Genomic DNA, 9,701 nt, shown 5'->3' with positions numbered 1-9,701 from the left:
CAAGTGATGCCCAAGGTCAAGTTATCTCCCCCGAGCAAGTTCAAGAACAAGAACAAGCTCAAGACGATGCTCAAGATGATCAAGTGACCACTCCTCGTCTCACCCCTGAGGAGGAATTGGAGCATCGTGCCGCCAAGGTTGCTTCCAAGCTCTCCACCAAGGATCATCTCATGACGAATGTGCTTGGAAGCTTAAGAAAGGGGGTAAGCACTCGTAGACAATTAGCAAACTATTGTGAGCATCACGCATTTGTCTCTTGTGTCGAACCCCACAAGGTCTATGAGGCGCTCGAAGATCTGGATTGGCTCAATGCCATGCATGAAGAACTAAACAACTTCGAGCGCAACAAAGTGTGGAGATTGGTGCCAAGACCAACGGGGAACCACAAATTCATTGGAACTAAGTGGATATTTAAGAACAAGCAAGATGCCCATGGGATTATCATTCGCAACAAGGCTCGTTTGGTAGCACAAGGCTACTCCCAAGTCGAGGGTATCGACTACGGTGAAACCTTTTCTCCCGTTGCTCGTCTTGAATCCATTCGCATGTTGATTTCATATGCTTCTCATCATAACTTTAAGTTACAACAAATGGATGTGAAGAGTGCTTTTCTTAATGGTCCTATTAATGAATTGGTTTATGTCAAGCAACCCCCCGGGTTCGAGGATCCCTACTTTCCCGATCATGTGTATCAACCCGATAAGGCACTCTATGGCCTTAAACAAGCCCCACGAGCGTGGTATGACCATTGAGGGAGTCCTAGATTAGGGGGTCTCCGGACAGCCGGACTATCTCCAGTGGCCGGACTGTTAGACTATGAAGATACAAGATTGAAGACTTTGTCTCGTGTCCGGATGGGACTCTACTTGGCGTGGAAGGCAAGCTAGGAAATACGGATATGGATATCTCCTCCTTTGTAACCGACCTTGTGTAACCCTAACCCTCTCCGGTGTCTATATAAACCGAAGGGTTTTAGTCCGTAGGACAACAATCACAACATACAATCATACCATAGGCTAGCTTCTAGGGTTTAGCCTCTCTGATCTCATGGTAGATCTACTCTTGTACTACCCATATCATCAATATTAATCAAGCAGGACATAGGGTTTTACCTCCATCAAGAGGTCCCAAACCTGGGTAAAACATCGTGTCCCCTGCCTCCTATTACCATCCGGCCTGGACGCACAGTTCGGGACCCCCTACCTGAGATCCGCCGGTTTTGACACTGACATTGGTGCTTTCATTGAGAGTTCTTCTGTGTCGTCGCCGTTAGGCTTGATGGCTCCTACTATCATCAATAGCGATGCGGTCCAGGGTGAGACTTTTCTCCCCAGACAGATCTTCGTATTCGACGGCTTTGCACTGCGGGCTAATTCTCTTGGCCATCTGGAGCAGATTGAAAGCTACGCCCCTGGCCATCAGGTCAGATTTGGAAGTTTGAACTACACGGCCGACATCCACGGAGACTTGATCTTCGACGGATTTGAGCCACAGCCGGGCGCGCCGCACTGTCGCGATGGGTATGACCTAGCTCTGCCACCGAACAGTACCCTAGAGGCCGCGCCCGCATCAGCTCCGACCCTTAGTTCGGAGCCAACTGCGCCAATCGAGGATGGGTGGTTAGACACCGCCTCAGGGGCTGCAGTCTCAACGGCGATCGAGCCGAACACCAGCATAATCCTCTGCGCAGCCCGTGACTCCAAGGTGCCGGACTCTTTTTCTGACTCCGAACCACCCGCGCCCCTGCCAATCGAATCCGGTTGGGCGCCGATCATGGAATTCACCGCCGCGGATATCTTTCAGCACTCGCCCTTCGGCGACATTCTGAATTCACTAAGGTCTCTCTCTTTGTCAGGAGAGCCCTGTCCGGATTATGGCCAACAGGATTGGGATGCGGACGACGAAGAAATTCGACGCCCACCCACCACCACTTCGTAGCCATTGTCGATGATTTAACCAACATGCTCGACTTCGACTCCGAAGACATCGACGGTATGGACGACGATGTAAGAGACGAACATGAACCAGCACCTATAGGGCACTGGAAAGCCACCTCGTCATATGACATATACATGGTGGATGCACCCAACGAAGGCAATGGCGACGAGATAGCGGAGGATGACCCCTCCAAGAAGCAACCCAAGCGCCAACATCAGCGGCGCCGCTCTAAGTCCCACCAAAGCAAAAGTGGTGATACCGGCATAGGAGATAATAACACTCCGAATAGTGCTGAAGGTAACAACAATCCCCTCCAGCAGGATTTAGAGCAGGAGGATGAAGGAGCCAGCTCTCCTGAGAGAGCGGCAGATGGAGAGGAGGATGATGATCACATGCCCCCCTCCGAAGACGAGGCAAGCCTCGGCGACGATGAATTCGCCGTACCAGAGGATCACGTTGAACAAGAGCGCTTCAAGCGCCGGCTTATGGCCACGGCAAATAGCCTGAAGAAAGAGCAGCAGCAGCTTCAAGCTGATCAAGATCTGCTTGCTGACAAATGGACTGAAGTCCTCGCGGCCGAGGAATATAAACTCGAGTGTCCTTCTAAGAGTTACCCCAAGGCGCAGGTTACTACCCCGACTGGAGGAATAAGCGTATGATACGGCTCATCGGCCACCTCGTGGCCGCGATAGAGAGGCATTCCAGCCAAAAGCTCAGCCTCCCCCCCCCAACGCCATTCAAATAAAAAGGCATGGGGAGATACGCCAGACCTGTGAGACATATTGGAGGACAAGGCAAAGCATTCAAGATCAATCTACGGATCACGAGGGCGCACCACTCTGCGAGACAATAAATGTCATGCCAGATACAGAAGCAAATCCGTCCGGGCCGAACACAGCGGGAAGACCCATTCGAGCTGCGTCGCGATATAACCCAATACAGAGGCGCCGCACACCCCTTATGCTTCACAGACGAAGTAATGGAACATCAATTCCTAGAAGGTTTCAAACCTGTAAACATTGAATCATACGACGGCACAATAGATCCCGCAGTATGGATTGAGGATTTCCTCCTCCACATCCACATGGCCCGCGGCGATGACTTACACGCCATCAAATACCTCCCACTAAAGCTCAAAGGACCAGCGCGGCATTGGCTTAACAGCTTGCCAGCGGACTCCATTAGCTGTTGGGAAGATCTGGAAGCCGCATTCCTCGACAACTTTCAGGGCACTTATGTGCGACCACCAGACGCCGATGATTTAAGCCACATAATTCAGCAGCTAGAAGAGTCGGCCAGGCAATTCTGGACTCGGTTCCTTACAAATAAAAATCAAATCATCGACTGTCCGGATGCGGAGGCTTTAGCGGCTTTCAAGCACAACATCCGAGACGAGTGGCTAGCCCATCACCTTGGTCAGGAAAAGCCAAAATCTATGGCAGCTCTCACGACGCTCATGACCCGCTTTTGTGCGGGAGTAGACAGCTGGCTAGCTCGCAGTAATTGTTGGGGAACGTAGTAATTTCAAAAAAATTCCTATGCACACGCAAGACCATGGTGATGCATAGCAACGAGAGGGGGAGAGTGTGATCTACGTACCCTTGTAGATCAACAACGGAAGCGTTAACTTGGTTGATGTAGTCGTACGTCTTCACGGCCCGACCGATCAAGCACCGAAACTACGACACCTCCGAGTTCTAGCACACGTTCAGCTCGATGATGATCCCCGGACTCCAATCCAGCAAAGTGTCGGGGAAGAGTTCCGCCAACACGACGGCGTGGTGACGATCTTGATGTACTACCGTCGCAGGGCTTCGCCTAAGCACCGCTACAATATTATCGAGGACTATGGTGGAAGGGGCACCACACACGGCTAAGAATATGATCACGTGGATCAACTTGTGTCTAGGGGTGCCCCTGCCTCCGTATATAAAGGAGCAAGGGGAGGAGGCCGGCCGGCGCTATAGGTGCGCCAAGGAGGAGTCCTCCTCCTAGTAGGAGGGGGAAGGAAGTGGGGAGGGAGAGGGAAAGGGGGGCACCGCCCCCCCTCTCCTAGTCCAATTCGGACCAAGGGGGGAGGAGGCGCGCGGCCCACCTTTGGCTGCCCCTCTCTCTCTCCACTAAGGCCCATATGGCCCATTACTTCTCCCGGGGGGGGGGGGGTTCTGGTAACCCTCCGGCTCTCCGGTTTTCTCCGAAATCACCCAGAACACTTCCGGCGTCCGAATATAGCCATCCAATATATTAATCTTTATGTCTTGACCATTTGGAGACTCCTCGTCATGTCCGTGATCGCATCCGGGACTCCAAACTAACTTCGGTACAATAAAACCCATAAACTCATAATATAACTGTCATCGAAACCTTAAGCGTGCGGACCCTACGGGTTTGAGAACAATGTAGACATGACCGAGACACGTCTCCGGTCAATAACCAATAGCAGAACCTGGATGCTCATATTGGCTCCTACATATTCTACGAAGATCTTTATCGGTCAGACCGCATAACAACATACGTAGTTCCCTTTGTCATCGGTATGTTACTTGCCCGAGATTTGATCGTCGGTATCTCAATACCTAGTTCAATCTCGTTACCGGCAAGTCTCTTTACTCGTTCTGTAATACATCATCCCACAACTAACTCATTAGTTGCAATGCTTGCAAGGCTTAAGTGATGTGCATTACCGAGAGGGCCCAGAGATACCTCTCCGACAATCGGAGTGAAAAATCCTAATCTCGAAATACGCCAACCCAACATGTACCTTTGGAGACACCTGTAGAGCTCCTTTATAACCACCCAGTTACGTTGTGACATTTGGTAGCACACAAAGTGTTCCTCTGGCAAACGGGAGTTGCATAATCTCATAGTCATAGGAACATGTATAAGTCATGAAGAAAGCAATAGCAACATACTAAACGATCGGGTGCTAAGCTAATGGAATGGGTCATGTCAATCAGATCATTCAACTAATGATGTGATCCCGTTAATCAAATAACAACTCTTTGTCCATGGTTAGGAAACATAACCATCTTTGATTAACGAGCTAGTCAAGTAGAGGCATACTAGTGACACTCTGTTTGTCTATGTATTCACACATGTATTATGTTTCCGGTTAATTCAATTCTAGCATGAATAATAAACTTTTATCATGATATAAGGAAATAAATAATAACTTTATTATTGCCTCTAGGGCATATTTCCTTCAGTCTCCCACTTGCACTAGAGTCAATAATCTAGATTACACAGTAATGATTCTAACACCCATGGAGCCTTGGTGCTGATCATGTTTTGCTCGTGGAAGAGGCTTAGTCAACTGGTCTGCAACATTCAGATCGTATGTATCTTGTAAATCTCTATGTCTCCCACCTGGACTAGATCCCGGATGGAATTGAAGCGTCTCTTGATGTGCTTGGTTCTCTTGTGAAATCTGGATTCCTTCGCCAAGGCAATTGCACCAGTATTGTCACAAAAGATTTTCATTGGACCCGATGCACTAGGTATGACACCTAGATCGGATATGAACTCCTTCATCCAGACTCCTTCATTTGCTGCTTCCGAAGCAGCTATGTATTCCGCTTCACACGTAGATCCCGCCACGACGCTTTGTTTAGAACTGCACCAACTGACAGCTCCACCGTTTAATGTAAACACGTATCCGGTTTGCGATTTAGAATCGTCCGGATCAGTGTCAAAGCTTGCATCAACGTAACCGTTTATGATGAGATCTTTGTCACCTCCATATATGAGAAACATATCCTTAGTCCTTTTCAGGTACTTCAGGATGTTCTTGACCGCTGTCCAGTGATCCACTCCTGGATTACTTTGGTACCTCCCTGCTAGACTTATAGCAAGGCACACTTCAGGTCTGGTACACAGCATTGCATACATGATAGAGCCTATGGCTGAAGCATAGGGAACATCTTTCATTTTCTCTCTATCTTCTGCAGTGGTCGGGCATTGAGTCTGACTCAACTTCACACTTTGTAACACAGGCAAGAACCCTTTCTTTGCTTGATCCATTTTGAACTTCTTCAAAATCTTGTCAAGGTATGTGCTTTGTGAAAGTCCAATTAAACGTCTTGATCTATCTCTATAGATCTTTATGCCTAATATGTAAGCAGCTTCACCGAGGTCTTTCATTGAAAAACTCTTATTCAAGTATCCCTTTATGCTATCCAGAAATTCTATATCATTTAATATGTCATCCACATATAATATCAGAAATGCTACAGAGCTCCCACTCACTTTCTTGTAAATACAGGCTTCTCCAAAAGTCTGTATAAAACCAAATGCTTTGATCACACTATCAAAGCGTTTATTCCAACTCCGAGAACCTTGCACCAGTCCATAAATGGATCGCTGGAGCTTGCACACTTTGTTAGCTTCCTTTGGATTGACAAAACCTTCCGGTTGCATCATATACAACTCTTCTTCCAGAAATCCATTCAGGAATGCAGTTTTGACATCCATCTGCCAAATTTCATAATCATAAAATGCGGCAATTGCTAACATGATTCGGACAGACTTAAGCATCGCTACGGGTGAGAAGGTCTCATCGTAGTCAACCCCTTGAACTTGCCGAAACCCTTTTGCGACAAGTCAAGCTTTGTATACAGTAATATTACCGTTGGCGTTAGTCTTCTTCTTGAAGATCCATTTATTCTCAGTTGCTTGCCGATCATTGGGCAAGTCAAGCAAAGTCCACACTTTGTTCTCATACATGGATCCCATCTCAGATTTCATGGCTTCAAGCCATTTTGCGGAATCTGGGCTCACCATCGCTTCTTCATAGTTCATAGGTTCATCATGATCTAGTAGCATGACTTCCAGAACTGGATTACCGTAGCACTCTGGCGCGGATCTCACTCTGGTTGATCTACGAGGTTCAGTAGTATCTTGTTCTGAAGTTTCATGATCATTATCATTAGCTTCCTCACTAATTGGTGTAGGTGTCACAGAAACAGTTTTCTGTGATGCACTACTTTCCAATAAGGGAGCAGGTATAGTTACCTTGTCAAGTTCAACTTTCCTCCCACTCACTTCTTTCGAGAGAAACTCCTTCTCTAGAAAGTTTCCGAACTTAACAACAAAAGTCTTGCCTTCGGATCTGTGATAGAAGGTGTATCCAATAGTCTCCTTTGGATATCCTATGAAGACACATTTCTCCGATTTGGGTTCGAGCTTATCAGGTTGAAGCTTTTTCACATAAGCATCGCAGCCCCAAACTTTCAGAAACGACAACTTTGGTTTCTTGCCAAACCATAGTTCATAAGGCGTCGTCTCAACGGATTTTGATGGTGCCCTATTTAACGTGAATGCGGCTGTCTCCAAAGCATAACCCCAAAACGATAGCGGTAAATCAGTAAGAGACATCATAGATCGCACCATATCTAGTAAAGTACGATTACGATGTTCGGACACACCATTACGCTGTGGTGTTCCGGGTGGCGTGACTTGCGAAACTATTCCGCATTGTTTCAAATGTACACCAAACTTGTAACTCAAATATTCTCCTCCATGATCAAATCGTAGAAACTTTATTTTCTTGTTACGATGATTTTCAACTTCACTCTGAAATTCTTTGAACTTTTCAAACGTTTCAGACTTATGTTTCATTAAGTAGATATACCCATATCTGCTTAAGTCATCTGTGAAGGTGAGAAAATAACGATATCCACCATGAGCCTCAATATTCATCGGACCACATACATCTGTATGTATGATTTCCAACAAATCTGTTGCTCTCTCCGTAGTATCAGAGAACGGCGTTTTAGTCATCTTGCCCATGAGGCACGGTTCGCAAGTACCAAGTGATTCATAATCAAGTGGTTCCAAAAGTCCATCAGTATGGAGTTTCTTCATGCGCTTTACACTGATATGACCTAAACGGTAGTGCCACAAATAAGTTGCACTATCATTATCAACTCTGCATCTTTTGGCTTCAACATTATGAATATGTGTGTTACTAATATCGAGATTCAATAAGAATAGACCACTCTTCAAGGGTGCATGACCATAAAAGATATTATTCATATAAATAGAACAACCATTATTCTCTGATTTAAATGAATAAATGTCTCGCATCAAACAAGATCCAGATATAATGTTCATGCTTAACGCTGGCACCAAATAACAATTATTTAGGTCTAATATTAATCCCGAAGGTAGATGTAGAGGTAGCGTGCCGACCGCGATCACATCGACTTTGGAACCGTTTCCCACGCGCATCGTCACCTCGTCCTTAGCCAATCTTCGCTTAATTCGTAGTCCCTGTTTCGAGTTGCAAATATTAGCAACAGAACCAGTATCAAATACCCAGGTGCTACTGCGAGCATTAGTAAGGTACACATCAATAACATGTATATCACATATACCTTTGTTCACCTTGCCATCCTTCTTATCCGCCAAATACTTGGGGCAGTTCCGCTTCCAGTGACCAGTCTGCTTGCAGTAGAAGCACTCAGTTTCAGGCTTAGGTCCAGACTTGGGTTTCTTCTCTTGAGCAGCAACTTGCTTGCTGTTCTTCTTGAAGTTCCCTTTCTTCTTCCCTTTGCCCTTTTTCTTGAAACTAGTGGTCTTGTTGACCATCAACACTTGATTCTCCTTTTTGATTTCTACCTCCGCAGCTTTCAGCATTGCGAAGAGCTCGGGAATAGTCTTATTCATCCCTTGCATATTATAGTTCATCACGAAGCTCTTGTAGCTTGGTGGCAGTGATTGGAGAATTCTGTCAATGACGCAATCATCTGGAAGATTAACTCCCATTTGAATCAAGTGATTATTATACCCAGACATTTTGAGTATATGCTCACTAACAGAACTGTTCTCCTCCATCTTGCAGCTATAGAACTTATTGGAGACTTCATATCTCTCAATCCGGGCATTTGCTTGAAATATTAACTTTAACTCCGGGAACATCTCATATGCTCCATGACGTTCAAAACGTCGTTGAAGTCCCAGTTCTAAGCCGTAAAGCATGGCACACTGAACTATCGAGTAGTCATCAGCTTTGCTCTGCCAGACGTTCACAACATCTGGTGTTGCTCCAGCAGCAGGCCTGGCACCCAGCGGTGCTTCCAGGACGTAATTCTTCTGTGCAGCAATGAGGATAATCCTAAAGTTACGGACCCAGTCCGTGTAATTGCTACCATCATCTTTCAACTTTGCTTTCTCAAAGAACGCATTAAAATTCAACGGAACAACAGCACGGGCCATTTATCTACAATCATACATAAACAAGCAAGATACTATCAGGTACTAAGTTCATGATAAATTTAGGTTCAATTAATCATATTATTAAAGAACTCCCACTTAGATAGACATCCCTCTAATCCTCTAAGTGATTACATGATCCAAATCAACTAAACCATGTCCGATCATCACGTGAGATGGAGTAGTTTCATTGGTGAACATCACTATGTTGATCTACTATATGATTCACGCTCGACCTTTCGGTCTCCGTGTTCCGAGGCCATATCTGTATATGCTTCGCTCGTCAAGTATAACCTGAGTATTCCGCGTGTGCAACTGTTTTGCACCCGTTGTATTTGAATGTAGAGCCTATCACACCCGATCATCACGTGGTGTCTCAGCATGAAGAACTTTCGCAATGGTGCATACTCAGGGAGAACACTTCTTGATAATTTAGTGAGAGATCATCTTATAATGCTACCGTTAATCAAACCAAGATAAGATGCATAAAAGATAAACATCACATGCAATCAATATAAGTGATATGATATGGCCATCATCATCTTGTGCTT

Source organism: Triticum aestivum, chromosome 7A (assembly GCF_018294505.1).
Source record: "Triticum aestivum cultivar Chinese Spring chromosome 7A, IWGSC CS RefSeq v2.1, whole genome shotgun sequence".
Classification (NCBI taxonomy): domain Eukaryota; kingdom Viridiplantae; phylum Streptophyta; class Magnoliopsida; order Poales; family Poaceae; genus Triticum; species Triticum aestivum.
This window is presented reverse-complemented; position numbering follows the sequence as displayed.